Below are 17,851 nucleotides of genomic sequence, written 5' to 3'. Positions count from 1 at the left end.
ACTCTAAAATGGAAAGTGGAATTAGTGAGTGTACAGTAACAGGGCTCCCTTGAAATATTGTGGTTCTGTACCAGCCCCTCCAAATCCAAACAGAGATACTAGAAGTGCTGAGGTGGCAGCCCTGAAGAGAGCTCAAAACCCAAACCCATGGTGTCTGGAAATAGAGTAGGGTGTTTACAGAATCCTAAATTGGATTTCCCTAAACCTTGCAAATTTGGTAGGACTTCTTTTGGGGAGAAGGGGTTTAGTGGGATTGGTAGTTGAACCAAAAGCCTTGTGCATGGTAGACACAAGTGCTCTTCCACTACACTAGAAATTATCTGCCATCCCCTTTTTTTTCCTTTTTCCTTTTTTATTTTATTTTATTTGTTTTGAGACAGGGTCTCATGAAGTTGCTCAGGCTAGCCTGGAACTCACTGTATAGCCCAGGCCTTGAACTTGTAATTCACCTGCCTCAGTGTCTTGAATAACTAAGATTATAGGTCTAGGACTCCAGATCCAGTATTGACTTTTAACAAATGTTTAATCGGGCAATGATACGAAACCTGACTTTTTTTTTCTGGTTTGTACTAACCTGTTATCCCTGGTAAACTTGACCTGAATCACTGAACTTTAGAACTACGTATCCCAAGTGTATAGAGGCCTCAGTCACTTGGTGCTATACTTTCCTAGGAATGACTTTGATAACAGTAGGCATGTAAAATGTTCCAGTCTATGAATACAATTGTGATTGCTTTCCCATTAACATACAAGCCTAGTCAGCTCTGCCTAGCTTGTGTTACTTACATGCAAGGTTGGTCTTCCCAGAATATTTCTAACTCAAATATTTTCTGAAATCCTATATAAGATGGAAGACAGGATCATGTTTTGGCTAACAACAGTGGTTTGCTCATTTTTATTTTGTTTAGCATTTTTGAAATGAAGTCACATTATGTAGCCAAGGACTCTCTCCTTGGGGAGTCCTCATTAATCCATTCTGAACTTGTTTTTGTCCCTAAAATGTAGAAATGGTACTTCTCTTGCCTTCAAGCATACTTCAGAAATTGATTTTTTTAAGGAATTTACAAAAAGGTAGATGTTTATAATGAAAATATAAACACCTGCAATTCCAAAAGTCAATGTAAAATATTAATATAATGGGATATTTTGGCTAGGCCTTGTCTATAGTTTGGATTATACTGGTGGGTAGATGTCAACACTTAAGTCTTCTCTGTCTATCTGTGACTTCATTTTGTATAAGACTTGTAGTAATTAAAGAAACCAGTAATGCAATTCTGGCCACTAGAGGTGGATACCAAGAGACAAAATAGATTGTCTAAGGGATAAGAACTGCACCTGAAGATGACATTTGCAGAAGACAATGTATTCTTGAGAATGCAAAGATTAGACATTTGCATGCATCTTAATACCAAAGTTTAAGCTGCTGGAGGCCACTAGTGAGTCTGGGAAATTATGCCTGACAGTTCTAGAACCTCATGGCTAACATCTGCCCTAATAGATGTCCAGAATGTTACAACCATTGGGAACTTGATTATGTTGTAGAGAGTCAAAATTATGAATAACTTGTGTGATACATCAGTCTCAGTCTTTATTAAAATACAGTGTCTTTATATTTTCATCATAAAGAGACAATTTTTAAAATGCCAAAACATAAGGTCCAGGGGTCAATCCCAGAATTTTCCAATATTGAGCAATACACAATTACTGAAATCAGTAGTGTTTTTCCTAAAGAACTACCATGTAGGCCAATGCTTATTGAATCAGACAGCCTATGGTACAGAAATATCTCTCTTAAAAATAATTTCAACTCTTTTTTTCTGCTTACTACAGTTTGATAAATGAAATAGACTGCTGGTGATAGTGACTAATAGCTTGAAACCATAACTTTGTGAGTATTTTCTTTGGGGAGTTTTTCCTACCTTGCTGAAGAGATTTGTGTACCATTATAGTGAATTTTAGAATGTGAGTCTAAGAATGAGGAAATTAAATTAGCATGGTAGTTTAAAGTTTACTCTCCTTGTCATCTCAAGCAAGACAGTTGGCTGTTTTGATCATTTGTACCATTACTAAATTGAAATAAAGAATATCACCTAACTCAAAGTATTGAAGAGGTGATGAAATGATCATTGAATATGTGAAACTTTATCCTGATAAGGGCCCATCTCCTTGTAGACTTATTTATTGTCCCTGGTACCTACCATTCAGAGAACTTTTGGTATCTGTCTTTAACTTTGTGGCTTGTTTCTTCTCTACCTGGGGATTCTCAGTTCTTCCATGAACTTTAATCTCTTACAAGTTACTTGATGGCTATGAATATTTAAGTGAAAGCACAATCATTTTCTGAAATCTGTTCTTAAATAAATATGTAAAATCCAAACCTTTCATTTTCCCCTTAGAAATAAACCAATATAGTTGGAACTTTCTAGCATCTAGCGTTTAAGCTAGCTTGAGATCATTAAACTCATTTTAATGGATGACCTCTACTTGAACTCATTTCTCTGGAAATAAAAGTTTAGTGGATTACTAATTCAACTTAGAAAGTAATTGGAAGACTTCAGCAAATGAGGAAAATTCTCATTTTATAGGGACTTGGGACTAATTCAAATGAAAAAAGCTCCATTGATGACATGAGTTAATTATGCAGTTAACATGAAATAACCTTACCTAGAATTGAAAAGACTCTTAAAACTTCCTTTTGCAGGTATCAATGATTAAAAGACTCTTTAACAGAAAAACACATTTCTTGTATTTTCTCCAACTTATATATTATAGATCCAGTCAGGTCTAACACTTTATATAACCACATTTAGTAGAATCCTACTATAATCTCCAATACTAGACATAAAGGTGGGACTTCTTCAGATTTCAATCTGTCCTTTTATCACCCTCTTTCAACAGTTACTCATCTATTTTCACTGCATTGTTACTTTATAACTTGAAAGATGACAGGCCCCAAGGTTCCTACTAATCTTCCTATCCAGTTGAATATCTACTTGGACATTCCATCTGCTCCTCTGACTATTGACAGCTTTCTTGTGCTACTGATATCCAAATTCTCCGCCTCATAGTCCTATCAGCCTGCCTACTTACCATCACCACTTCAGTGTTTGCTTTCTCAGAAGAAAGAAAGTAAGCAAAAGAAAGATTTGGGGGAGAGATCTGTATGTCTACAGTCAACACATCTACACTGGAAATTATGAAATACAATTTGTATACCAAGTTGTCCCCACCTTGAGGATAGGTGGTTGACTTCATGTTTCCACATCAAGCTTCTCTTTCCCAGGAACCAAAAGTTTGAAGACATACTTCTTGGTCCCTCCAAACTATTGCCCTATTGGTAAAATTCTCCACAAAAGATGACTCTAATGAGCAATTATCATTTATATTCATAGCTTTGGGGACATGAAATGGCTAGATCAGTCAACAGGGAGGTGAGGAAAAGGCAGCAATAAAATCGTTCACAGAATATTTAAAAGAAAAAATTATTATATAAGTACATGTGTAGTTATTTTGAGGGTAGAGCATGGAGGAAGCATGAGTGATAAGGCATGACCATGGAGTTTAGAGGACAACTTACAGAAGTTGGTTCTTTTTCAGTCAGTGAATCCCAAAGGTCCAACTGAGGTCACCAGGCTTAACAGAAAGCGCTCTTAACACTCTGGAACTTCTTGCCAGCTGTAGATTCTCAATTAATACTCCACAATACCTACTAATTATATATCAAATTCACCTATACTCCTTGATCTCCATTCCCAGTAATGAAAACAAAGCTTTCTTTTCTTTTTTAGTACATTTTAGTTAAAATATAACTATGTCACTTACCCCCCTTATTTCCTCTCACCAGTCCTTCACAAGACCCCCTGCCTTAAATTTCTTCCACATCCCCCCTCTCAAATTGATAACCTCTTCTTCCTTGCACAATATATAAATTTAGCCTGCTCAGTTTGTTTCTACTATATGGTTTCAGATCTGACCACTATATTTCAGTTTTATTATTTCTTGTCATCAGGTGGGTTTGAGTTTGGTTTGTTCTTGTTTTTCCAATTTCTTGAGTTGCAATATTGTCATTAATTTGTGTTCTTTTTGATCTTTTAATGTAGGCACTTACGGCTATAAATGTCCCTCCTCAAACTGCTTTTACTGTACTCCAGATAGTTCTCTCTCTCTCTCTCTCTCTCTCTCTCTCTCTCTCTCTCTCTCTCTCTCTCTCTCTCTCTCTCTCTCTCTCTCTCTGTGTGTGTGTGTGTGTGTGTGTGTGTGTGTGTATGTGTGTGTATAATGCTTTCATTTTCATTTAGTTATAGGAATATTTTTATTTATTTCTTTAACTTCTTTGACCCATTCATCATTCAGTAATGAGTTGTTTCATCTCAAGAGTTTATGCACATACTAGAGTTTTGTTTGTCCTTGATATTTAGTTTTATTACAAAGTGATCAGATGTGATACATAGGATAAATTAAACTTTTCTGTATTTGTTAAGGTTTGCTTTATGTCCGAGAATGTTTTCTATTTTAAGGAAGTTTCCATAGTCTGTTGAGTAGAATGCATAATCTGTGTTGTTTGGTTGCACTATATAGCTATCTGTTAGATCCAGTTGATATAAGATGTTATTTAGCTCTTAGGTTTTTCTAATTATTTGTGTCTAAATGATCTCTTTGAAAAAGTGAGATTTTAGAATCACCTATTACTGAGTTTATGTTCATCTGTGTCTTTACTTCTATCGGTGTGTGTGTGTGTGTGTGTGTGTGTGTGTGTGTGTGTGTGTGTGTGTAATTGGATACCAGAGCTTGGTGCATATGTGTTTGCTGTTGTGATATTTACTTGATTAATTTATTTTTTGATTAGTATGAAGTGCCCTTCGCTGTCTTTTCTGATTAATTTTAGTTTGAAGTCTATTTTGTCAGATAATAGGATGGTGATACCTATTTTCTTGGAATCATTTTTTCCATCCTTTCTCTTGAAGGTGATATCTATCTTTAAGATGTGTTTAATGTAGAAAACAGATAGATGGATTGATTGGATAATTGAAATCATTGATATTTGGAATTATTGTTGAAAGATGTGTGTAGATTACAGTTGATCTGTGTTCTTTCTTCAGCTTTGTTTTTCATTAAATTATTGGATTGTTTGCTTTCTTTCTGGAGTCTCTTGACTTGCTTATTCTTCTTTTCAGCTTGAAGTTTTGCCTCTAACATTCTGTTTCAGAATATTAATATTCTTTCTTATCCAACTATAGCAGACAATTCTGATGAGTACAGTAGTCTAGGTTGACAGTTGTGGTGTTATATTTGAATGCATTATTCCGTGTTCTTCTTGTTTTGAGTTTCCATTGAGAAATTGAGTTTATTCTGATGGGATTTCTCTTCCATGTGACTTGTGTTTTTCTTCTTTAGCAGTTTTCAATATTTTTTCTTTGTTCTGTATATTTAGTATTTTGACTATGATGTGTATGGGGTTTTCCTTTCTGGTCTTGTCTAGATGGGGTTCTATACACTTCTTGTATCTCTTATGGTTATGTTATTCCTTAGCATGGGGAAGTTACTTCTAAGATCTTGTTAAAGATCTGGTCTATGCATTGACCTAGAATTTGTCTCCCCTTCCTATGCCTATTATTTGAATACTTTGTCTTTTGGTGCTATCCCACATTTCCTGAGTGTTCCCTTGCCTGTGCTTTTAAATTTTTCATATTCTTTGTTCATTTCATCTAGATCATCTACTTTCCCTTCAAATTCTGACATTCTGTTTTCTCCTTGATTCATTCTACTTTTAAGGCTTTACCTGAATTTTCTAATCTGAATATTGACTTTTTCAATTCCATTTTCATCTTATTGTGTTCTGTTATCATCAATGTTTCCATTTATATCAAATTCCATTTTCAAAGCCTAAATTACCTTTCTCTTTTCAGGCAGTTGTGTATGTCTGTTTTTTTTTTTTTGCACCTCGGTCACATGTTTATCTCTTGAAGTTCAATGAAGTGTTTGTTCCTGTTATTTTTTTTAATTCCTTGAATTCTTTGGTAAAGCTTAGTATTTCTTTTAGATTCTGTGTCCTGGGATCAATTTAGGTGGGTCTTCTTAGGTACCACTCCTATAGTACTAATGGGTTTAATGGAAGGCATACTGTCTTGGCCATTCATACATATTTTGTTTTATTTTATGATTTGACTTGGGCATGTTAATTTCTTTCTTTGGTTTGTTATCTAATCTGATATCCTATCTTTCTTATACTGAACAAGTACATGAGATATGTGACCTAAGATAAGCCTGGTAAAATTAGTGGATCAGCTGTTTAACTGGATCATGCAAAGATGGCTCCCAAACCAGAGGTCTAGAGATAGGCCTGTAGGTACATAGATGCCAGTGCATAATGAGGTAGATGATAAAGGGATGGAATATCTCATTGGTCAATGTTGAGTCTTGAATAAAGCAGGTTCAAAAGCCACCAATGTAGACATCAGCCTGCAGGTGTAGAGACAGCAGGCAGGAAGGAGGGTGAGAGAAATTGAGAGGGGATAAGAAAGGGAGGATGTAACTTCCAAAGGTGACTTACAAATAAGAGAGTTATTGGACAGTTGACTTGACACTAGGTCTGTGGGGCTACAGATGGAGATGAGTTAAGGGAAGGACGGGTGCTGTGGGATGTCTTTCTGTATGCTGTGAATATATGTTGCTCTCGTTAGTTGTTAAATAAAGCTGTTTGGTCAATGGCAAGACAGAATAAGTTTAGGCAGTACATTCAAACTGAAGATGGAGATGAAGAACAGTGGAGTCAGGAGAGACTTGAGCCAGCTGCCCAAGGAACAACAAGATGTCAACGGACCGGTATTGGCACAGCCACAGGCCACGTGGCAAAACATAGATTAATAGGAATGGGTTGAGTTAAGTTATAAGAGCTAACTAGCAAAAAGCCTGAGTCATGGACCAAACAGTTTGCAATTAATATTAAGCCTCTGAGTAATTAGGAGAGATTTGGCTGGACTGCAGGGCCAGGCAGGACCAGAGAAATTTCCGTCCACAGATGGGGAAAGGAAAAGGGCGACTATCCCAGAAAAGCTGGCTCCTTAACCAAGTGGCCCACAGGTCTGGGATTAGGCTTGTGGATGTTGAGATAGTGGGGGGTGGGCTCAATTTGAGAAAGGGAAGATTTGACTTACCAGGCTAATATGGTTCACAAACAAAGCAGGTTTATGGACTGGATATTTGGAATGAGGCTTGTAGGTTTACAGATGATCAAGGGCTGGGGGAAGGTTTGGGAAAAACCTGTCATGTCTTGTACAGTTTAGTGCTTTTAATAGGTTTTTCCATGTCCACCTTTACTCATCAGCAATATATTATCCCCCATGAAACCTAATTTACTCTTTGTTTATATACAAATGTAGTCCTTTTCAGACCACTTAGTAGCTTCCTTTATAATTAATTTAAAAGTAAAGACCAAGATCTTAAAGGGTGCTACAGAATCAGGCCTCTGTCCCCACATCAAACTTATAGAAATCTCTCTGGAAAGCTGATCTTGTGAGGCTGCCCTTTTGTCTGTTCCTAAGCAGTGAAAAGCTCTGCCTTCTGGACCTTGTTTCTTTTCATGAGACTATTCTTGCCAGATCTCTGTGTGCCTGGCTCTTTCTTATCACTCACATCTGTGGTTCAAGGATACTTCCTACGAGCAATCTCACCAGTCTAGCTCATTCTATTCAGCTAGTTCTGTTTAGAACTGAAGGTTATTTTCTCCCCCTGAAAGCTACCAAATTCTCCCAATTTGATGCATGAAAGCAGAATATCAACATTCCATTAGCCTTGATATCTTGAATCATTTCCTTCCACAATGAATAATCCCATAGCTTCTCTAGTTCCTCTCAAGTATTTAAATTCTAATCAGTAAAAGCTCTTACACTTTTTAAATTTCTTTTGCTTACATTCTTTGAAGCATTTTTAGTTCCCCCAGCATGGTAATTCCTTGGACTAGAAGGATACATTATACATTGAGGGCATGATCTTTATCATTCCACTTAGCTTCAGTTGCTCTCCTTGCCACACTCAAATGCATAGACTCACTTCATGTTCCTTAGTTTAAAACAAGGCCAGAACTGGGTGATTGTAAACTGGCTGGTGCCTTACAAGCCTTGATAGGCTTATAACCCAAACTGCTGATACTCTTTCAAGCTAGGGAATAGTATATGTGCTGTTTTCTCACACAGCAATGCATTATATGCAAGATGATTACATGTTCTTGAATTCCTGGTACTTTGCACTCTTTTCTCCCATATGTGGTTTTGGGGATCACATCATCCATGTACTAGTGTGTATTCCAGAAACTGCATCTAGAACAGAGAAAAACATCCAGCTTTGCACTGATACCCTAGGGCACACAAGATCTGCTGTTGTGATAGAGTTTTTGGAAGCTGTCACCTATGAGAAAGATTTCAGTTCGTGTATCTCACAGACTTCTGCTTTCCAAGGATCAAGCTGCTAAGGGTGAAACAACTTGTTCCATGGCAATGGGATACTCACTGATAAAATTCTGTCCATCATTCTTTAGCCCCACACCTGGCTTGATTTGCACACTTTATAACCAGGGAGTATTTTGACAATAAATATCAAGAATAATTCTATCCAGTTTTCTTCCTCAACCAGTATAGATCTCATACCCTCAAATCTGGAGTCATTTTATATCAACTATTCTCATCTTTAGGGTCTCTGTTAAAACTCAAAGACAAGGAAATAAGAAAGCCTGATGTAGCACCTTGTTATTTATTTCTTTTTCATTTGTGGTTTACTAAAACACAAACTCCAATCAATGAAAGCTCCAATCTTGTCCAACTGGTTGTCACAAGAATCCTGGCACAAAGGATGAGCTCAATAACTATTTACTGAATAAATTATTGGTAATACTTATGTAACTACTTTCATGTTTTGTATAATATTGTACTCATAAATTTAGCTACTTTGGATCAATAAGATAAGAAAAAATATTCAGCATGCACAGAAAGGAATAGGGGGCTCATATTTATGTAATAACCTTTATATAGGATCAGAAAAATCTTAAAATCTAAAAACAGAAAGAAAGAGAGAAAGAAAGAAAGAAAAAAGTAAGAAAGAGAGAGAAAGAGAACAAGAGAAAGAAAGAAAGAAAGAAAGAAAGAAAGAAAGAAAGAAAGAAAGAAAGAAAGAAAGAAAGAAAGAAAGAAAGGCCCAACACCTGGAAACATTAAAAAGGAAAGGGGGGGTCTTCTGAAAATTCTCCCACCTAAAAAAAAGACCTGCGTTTTTATAACTGAGAGTCTCTTACATCAGAAAAAAATTTTTCCAGAGTCATTGCTGGTGAAAATGCTATGATTGGATTCACAGAACCATGGAAAAGGTCAAAAAGACAAATCCTACTTCTGAAATTATTTTTGTCCCAATTTCCTCCAAAATCTGGAAAGGAAAAGAAATAAGTAGAGAATTGTTTCAAAGGACATCTATGAGACCATCAAGTTTATTATCTAAACCAAATAACATGAAGTCATATTTGAATCAGAATAACTGTAAGAGAGCAGATGATATTAAAATAAACTTTTGTCAGTCCTAGTAAGGTGTTTAGAGGCTGAGGATAACTTTCAGTTCTGGAACCAAGCACAGGAGTAGCCTCTTCCCTAAAAATTCACGTGGCATTGGCAGGGCAACTTCAGAGGTTGTGGTTAATATGGAACTCTCGCTCACCTGTGAGAAAATTTCTCCGCCTTGATTTACATTATTTTCTGCCTTCTACCTCTTGTTGTATGCCACTCTACACAGTGAAATGAACTCATTTGTGAACTCATATGACTGCTGGCCCAACTTCATAAATACAAGACTGAGATAATGTGGTAACATGCAACTCTGCCTTTAACATGCTAGCTCTAGGAACTAATGCAATTATTTTTACATCTCTTTGCTTCTGTGAAAATGAAGCCAATAACTGAAAGGATTATGTGAATCTTTCAAATAGAAAACATTTGGTAAATCCTATAAAAATCATTACTGATGAAGAGATAGAATTTGATAAAGCAGCTTTCCCTGGGACACCCTCTGGGTCTTGCCTCTTACCTGTTCCCCTGCTTCTTAACAACTATTATGTGGAAGATGTGATCAGTGGACAAATAAGAAAATCTTTGGTCCATCAGCATTGTTTTAACTAAGTGGAAAATAGCTATAAATTAATTTTATATTTGATAGGAGGTATATTATCACAGTACAATTTCTATCTTTAGGCAATAAAAGATACAGATTGTCCCTCTAGAAAAATCATACTTTTCTGCTAAGTTCAAAGTTTTGTCTGGTATATGATTTCTTGTAAAAGGGGTGCTATTTGAGACTTATTGTAAACACTAACAGCCTTTGTAATATGGTACTTTAAAACTGTGCTTAAGGAGTTGTGGAACTCTGGAGCACCATCAAGGATGCTTTCAAATCACTGTGACACTGACTGAGGTAGGGAATCCAGAATTAGCATTAAATGTCTAGTTCAGACCTTGCCCTGATAAACTCCTCAAGGGACAGACAGTTGTTCATAAGAGCCAAATAATCCTCAAATAGTAGAGAGAGATTTTACAACATTTCCTTCCCATTACCCTACATCCCAGCCTGCTATGTCCCCCAACAAAACCCGATCACTTTACTATACACTTTTAAGAACAAACTGGAATGTACTTTGGGGCCTGGATGTTTTGTCGGCATCTTCAGCTCTTCTGGGGCTGCTAACTTCTGACTTTTAGCAGTGATTCAACTCATTTCAGTAGGCCTACTCATGAAGATGTTTGGCCTCAGCTACTGGTCTGATCTCCCCATTCTACCCTGTATCACAAAGAATGGGGAAACAGTGAAGGGAGAAAACTGACTGATTCTTATAGGCTCTATTTTCCAGGGCCCACAAGCACATTCTGATTGTTTTTGGCCAGGGACATCATTGATGGAAGACTAGAGGTTAACGGAAACAAGGGAGACGCTCGCACTTTCCACAACAGTTGCTGCTCTTCTGTGTTCTCATCAAAAGCTTCAAGCGACTTCCTTTGCTCCAACAAAGGTCATCTCTTGTTCCTTCAGACACTAGGTGGTACTGTTGCTTACTTCTGGGTTCTGGCCTCTGTGCTTGACTACTCTCTCTTTTATAATTTGGGATTGTTCTCTGTGTTTGTTTTACATGCACTTGTTTCTGTTTCCTTATTTGGACCTTAGCATTATAACTGATTTTAGAAAAGATGTTAGCAGGGAGGTAGGATAACTCATGAATATGCAATAGGAAAAAATAGGCTATGAAAAATGAATATGCTATGAAAAACAATTTAGATCCATACAATGTTATTGGCCCTTAAAATGCTAAATTGCTAGAGGCAAAGAGGTTAATGTTTGCCAGGTTATGGTTTGGGAAATTTCATATGCAAGGATTTACTACATCAGAACCCTAGTCTTCCTTTTTTAATTTGAAAAACAGTATGTGCATATGTGTCTCTCTTTATGTGTGTATAAGCACAAGAGCACAGACACCTTGTGTAGAGTACAGAAGATGGTGTCAGATGTCCTGGAGTTGGAGTTACCTGTTGTTGTAACCCGCACAACACGGGTGCTTAGAATCAACCTTGGGTCCTCTGCAAGAGTAGTAACGGCTCTTTAACTTTGAGCTGTCTCTCCACCTCCAACATACATTTTTAAATGGTGATATGTTTTATGTAGAAAAATATTATTTTTGATATAATTACCTCATGTCTCCTTCCCTTTCATCCTTCAAAACATTCCCACATGTACCTCCTTAGCTCTCTTTCCAACTCATGGCCTCCTTTTTCATTAATTGTTGTTACAGGCATATATGAATATGTCTCATCTTTATGAGACATGTTTCTTCCACTGTAGTTCTAAAGATGTCACATACTGGGTTTAGTGGTATAGATTTCAAGGTAGAGGAAGGAAAAACCTAACATATAAACTTTGAGTCTTTGTATGAGTGATGAATACATATTTTCAGATCTTCAAAAGTAAGTTATTATTATATTATAACTAATATAGTATATTATACAATTTTATAATTAATATAATATGGTATATAATTATACCTATAATAGTTACCAGATAGAAGTAAGAGATTGTTCACTTATTTCAAATAAATTCTCAAATTCAGAACAAATTTGTCTCCCTGTAATCTCTAGTATTAATCGTATTAATTTGAAGTAGGAAGAGAAGCAGTTTTATTGCTCAGGGAAAACTGCTGCCTGTGTTTAACCACCACACCGAGTGTGCTATCAAACAGTCTGTTGATATCTGTCATGTGCGAGGTAATCACGGGCACACATTGCATTCTTTGTGGCTTCTTGTTTCCTTTACACACAGATGTCCACAGATGTAATTCACCATAAGCATAAGATTTGGTGAAGGTCAGAGATCACACTTCCGTCCTTATAGAATGTTTATTTGGATAACAACAGTAAAATGATTCATAGAAGTGTTCAGCTGTGATACCACTGCTGCCCCGTCTTTGCAGACCTGACTGTGCTGTTAGAAGGCCCAGTTTACCATGGTAGTAGCAAAAAACTCTCCAGGGAGTTTTCTGTCTCTCTAGAGCTCACCCAGAATTTGTGTTGTCTCACATATTTGATATGGAGTTTGCCATATGCATTTATTTTCCAATCTTCAACCAGAAATATGAGCTGTCTCTTGCATATAACATTCTTGATTCTATAATAACTCTCTCTCTCTCTCTCTCTCTCTCTCTCTCTCTCTCTCTCTCTCTCTCTCTTTTTTGATTTTTTGAGACAGGGTTTCTCCATGTAGCTTTGCGCCTTTCCTGGAACTCACTCTGTAGTCAGGCTGGCCTCGAACTTACAGAGATCTGCCTGCCTCTGCCTCTCAAGTGCTGGGATTAAAGGCATGCGCCGCCGCCGCCACCCCCCCCCCCCCCCCCCCCGCTATAATAACTCTCTTTAGTCTTACTACTCTGAGTTCAAAACCATCTTTAACACATGAGAATACATGAATTTGACAGAGTATGGAGAGCAAACCATGATTCACATGCTATAGCTATATGCTTTAACTCTAGGGTAAAGTATTTTAAGCTCTTGGTTTCTCATAAGGAGAAATTTTGAAAATACTAAATGACGTTTGTGCTTTCTCTTGAGCTATTTTTAGTTTTAAAAAATGCTATGTTGATAGATGAAATGATATACTTATCAACTGGAAAATACTTCAAAAATAAATGATGCTGGTGTGATATAAATAGGAATAAATGCTTTAAATTGCTGAGAATGACCAACAGAGAATGAGCAGATGGATTAACCTGCTTTTATTGACTCTTAAGTTGGTTCCGAAGGCAAAATCTTGCCTGGGGAAATATCTGATATCAAAACAGCCCTATATCGCTTTTTGAAAATATTTCAGTACTCTGTGTACTCTGCAAATTAAATGAAAAAAAAAATATATATATATATATATAACTCGAGAGGAGAAACCATGTGCTTTACTGGAGCATGAAAGTGTGGAATGAAGGAAACAAAAGCAAGCAAAAGAACAGATCACAAAGGCAAAGATGGTGTCAGGAGCAGAAAAAAACTCCAAGCTCATTGTAGTGTTTGAATTAAAGACAGGAAATACTTCTAGCCAAGCATGTTCAAACATGTATACACTTGTTTGTTTCAGAATCAGAGTTATTCCCATGAAAAATAGATCTTAAATCATTATTCTAAGTGTAAGTGTCACAGCTCAGATGGAAAAGTATCCTGGCAGCCAGAGCTGAAGAATACCACAAAATCTTATCACACAACAAACCTCATGCAAGATATTTATTGGGAAAGTAAAACCCAGGAAGTGGCTGCCTCTCCTGGGCAAGAAGCAGCAGTGAACTGAGCAGAAGACAGAGTTTATATAGGGTTTGGGGTGGTGGGGGATATGAAGCTTTCCAGGGTAGCCTAGGATTGGAGGGATTATGTGGCCTGATGTTGGGGCAAGCTCAGGGATTGGTGGGATTTTATTTTCCAGGGCAGGGCCTAGATACTTTCCCACCCTGGGGTCTGGGAATGGCTGTTAGGGCTGTTAGGGAAGTCTGGGCATCATGGCCTGACCATTGGAGCTCCTCAGGGTCAGGGCCTAGCTAGTAGAGCTCCTCAGGTTGGGGGTTAGTTGCTTGTATGCTTCAAGGGGTCAGACCTAGCCACCAGAGTAGTCTAGGAGCCTGGCAGCCAGAAGTGTTCAGGGACTGGGCTTATAAGGAAGGAGTCTCTGTCTACATCAGGGAAGGAAGTCATCCCTGCCACTCAAGTTGGTGTGAATAGCCACCACTAAGTCACTCAAAGGCAGTCAAGAAGAAGAAGAAGAAGAAGAAGAAGAAGAAGAAGAAGAAGAAGAAGAAGAAGAGGAGGAGGAGGAGGAGGAGGAGGAGGAGGAGGAGGAGGAGGCAGCTAAAGGAAGAAGGGCTTATTCTGGCTCACAGTTTCAGATACATTCCATCATGGCAGAGAAGGCCATGCTGGTAAGAGTGTCTCAAGCTGCAGCAACAGGAAAATCCAGGTACGTTGTCACATTTTGTCATAGCCTAGAAGCAAAGAGATGAAAGTTTTCTCCTTTTGATAAAAACCAACAGACATTATGAAAAAGTAACATTTACCTTTTCTTATTTTTACTTTTCATTGAACATGGTAACATTGTATTTTGGAGTAGCGTTTAGAATAAAACTGAAGTACAATGATTCATTTCTAAAATTTATCAATGAAATTACTTGGGCATAGACATCATATACCTTTAGTTTCAATGCAACGAAAGTGAAGGAAAAGGATCATTCCAGTCCAGCAGATTGAGGTCAGCATGTATAACATAGCAAGACTCTGTCTCAAGGGAGGAATTACTTGGGGCTGGAGAGATGGCTCAGCAGCTAGGAGCATAAACTACCCTTGCAAAGGACCCAGGTTCAGCTCCCAGCACCTACATGAATCCTCAGAACCACATGTAATTCCAATTCCAGGAGATTTTAAGTTATCTGGTCTCCACAGGCACCTGTGTACACATAGTACACATAAACTCACATAGGTACACACACACACACACACACACACACACACACACACACACACACATACACACACACACAAATAGAAAGAAATCTTTCCACTGTTGGTTGGATTGCAAACTTATGCAGCCATTCTGATAAATTAGTATGGAAAATTCTCAAAAAGCTAAAAATAAATCTACCATATGGCTCCATTTATACCACTCATTGGCCTATGACCAGAAGACTTGCTGTCCTACTCCACATGTACTGGCTCAGCTGTGTCCATTTCTGTTATATTCACAAAAGCCAAGAAATGGAAAGAAACTAAATGTGCTTCAGCAAATGAATAAATAATGAAAACATGGTTCACATACACTGTGGAATACTAGTCAGCTGTAAAGAAAAATGAAATTCACAGATAAATAGAGGGAACTAGTGTTGGGGCTACTAATATAGAAAATGCTATATTGAATGGGGCCACCCAGACCCAGAAAGACAAACACTATATTCTCTGTCATCTGTGGTTGCTGTCTCCAAATCTGCAGATGTGACTGTCGTAACCCCAGAAACAGTGAAAGTGAAAAACGGCAACGGGGAAGAGCTCTAGAGAGGGGAAGAGCAGAGTACAAGTGATATAAAGGGGAAAATGGGGGAGAGAGCTTTAACTGGGGACAAGAAGGAAGGTCAACAAAGAAGTGAGGGAGGGGTGAGAGATAAAGAAGACTGATGATATTTTTTAAAGCCTTGCAGAATTACATTATTTATATTTACCTAAAACTACAATAATACATATAAATATGTATGCATATGTATATATGTGTGTGTGTTAGAGAGAGAGAGAGAGAGAGAGAGAGAGAGTTAAATGCAGTTATTTCACTTGGGCTGATAACCAGGAGAGCCTCAGTTACCATAAACCATCTAATAGTAGCCCCAACACTAGTAAACAGCTCCTTTGAGCTGTTCATCAGGGCAGTCCCAGACACTCCCAAAACAATAGAATTTGTTGTTCTTGCTTCGGGTTGCCTCCCAGAAGTTGAAGGTAAGTCCCTATTGCTGAAGACACAGTTACTAAAGGTTCTTCTGCAAGCATGGCGAGAACTAAAACGTCATGATGTGAACTACTTCTCTAAAAGAGAAATTGCCGGGCGGTGGTGGTGCACGCCTTTAATCCCAGCACTCGGGAGGCAGAGCCATGTGGATCCTCTGTGGGTTTGACTCTGTGAGTTTGAGGCCAGCCTGGGCTACCAGGTGAGTTCCAGGAAAGGCACAAAGCTACACAAAGAAACCCTGTCTTGAAAAACCAAAGAGAGAGAGAGAGAGAGAGAGAGAGAGAGAGAGAGAGAGAGAGAGAGAGAAATAAAACCAGGCAGTGGTGGCCCACACCTTTAATTCCACCACTTGGGATCACATACCTTTAATCCCAGCACTAGGAAGGTTGAGACAGGAAGTGATATGGCTGGGCAGAGAAAGGAATATAAGGCAGGAGGAGACAGGAGCTCACACTCTTTCAGGCTGAGGAGTTGATGAGGGAAGGGGTAGTGGATGTGGCTTGCTCTGCTTCTCTGATCTTTCAGCTTTCACCCTGATATATGGCTCCAAGTTTTTATTAAAACCATTTTCTCGCCGGGCGGTGGTGGCGCACGCCTTTAATCCCAGCACTCGGGAGGCAGAGCCAGGCGGATCTCTGTGAGTTCGAGGCCAGCCTGAAAAAAACCATTTTCTCTTGCAATCTCTCTCTCTCTCTCTCTCTCTCTCTCTCTCTCTCTCTCTCTCTCTCTCTCTCTCTCTCTCTCTCTCTCTCCATGTTTCCCACTCATTGTCTGACAAACTGGCAGTGACTTTCCCAGAAGGAAATGCCAGACAAGATACTAGTGCTGTCCCTCAGGGCCCACCAATAGCTGCCACTAGATCTATAACCAAGCTGGAACTAAGAAGGTTCCTAGTGGGGAAACAGAAAGTGTAGGTCATGAGGAGGCACACTACATCACTAAAGAGCTTAAGGAATTCACTAATTCATTCAAGCAGAACTCTGGGAGATACGTGTAAAAATGGAATGTAAGGGTGTATGATAATGGTGGAAAGATCATAAAACTGGATCGGGCTGAGTTTATCATTATGAGCTCACTGAGTGGAGATCCTAAGTTTATATGGAAGCTCACACAGTTAGAAATGATATCAAACTTTATCATAAAGCGTTTGTCAAAAGATGGCCTGCAAAAAGGAATTGGAGGTACCTGTTGAAGGAATTTTAAGGCTCATGGAAAGTGCAATGCTAGAGAGGATATGCAGGGTAAAACCTAATCTTCTACAATGGGAGTGCTCAGAAGACATGCCCTTTACTAATCCTATAAGACAGACAGTGGTGAAAATGTCACATAACCCAGAACAAACTGCCAGAGTGGGGAGTTTCTGTTCCCCTGTGGCTTACTGAAATCCTCTCTCCTGTGTTGAAACTCTAGGCCCTTCCCCTCACTCACACTGCCTAACTCAGCACCCCCTATGACTGGCATCCTGACAGTTGGGGCAAGGCAGTTCTAAAGATAAAATGGCCTTGTCTGGTCAAAAAACTCCAAGAACTAGTAGATACTGCAGACTGCCATGTAGCCCCTACAGCTGCATTTAACATCTCCATTCCCCTAACCTCCTGGTATAAACTTTAAATATACCCTTCTGTCCTCAGATCCACCCCTTGTGCCACCAAAGGGTGTCTGCTCCCGCTGTTTGAAATAAACAATCTCTTCTGCTAAGGTGAGACTGGTCCCTTTCTGCCTCTTGTCTCTCTAGATTATCTCAGAAATCTAAGCCACCAGCGCATCAGAAGAATTTTGTCATTTGTTTCTCTTTTCCTTGAGCCAGACCTTAGGGTGG

This window comes from Peromyscus californicus, unplaced genomic scaffold (assembly GCF_007827085.1).
Source record: "Peromyscus californicus insignis strain IS unplaced genomic scaffold, ASM782708v3 Scaffold_7__1_contigs__length_154581171, whole genome shotgun sequence".
NCBI lineage: Eukaryota > Metazoa > Chordata > Mammalia > Rodentia > Cricetidae > Peromyscus > Peromyscus californicus.
The sequence above is the reverse complement of the archived record's forward strand: the minus strand, read 5'-3'. Positions refer to the sequence as shown.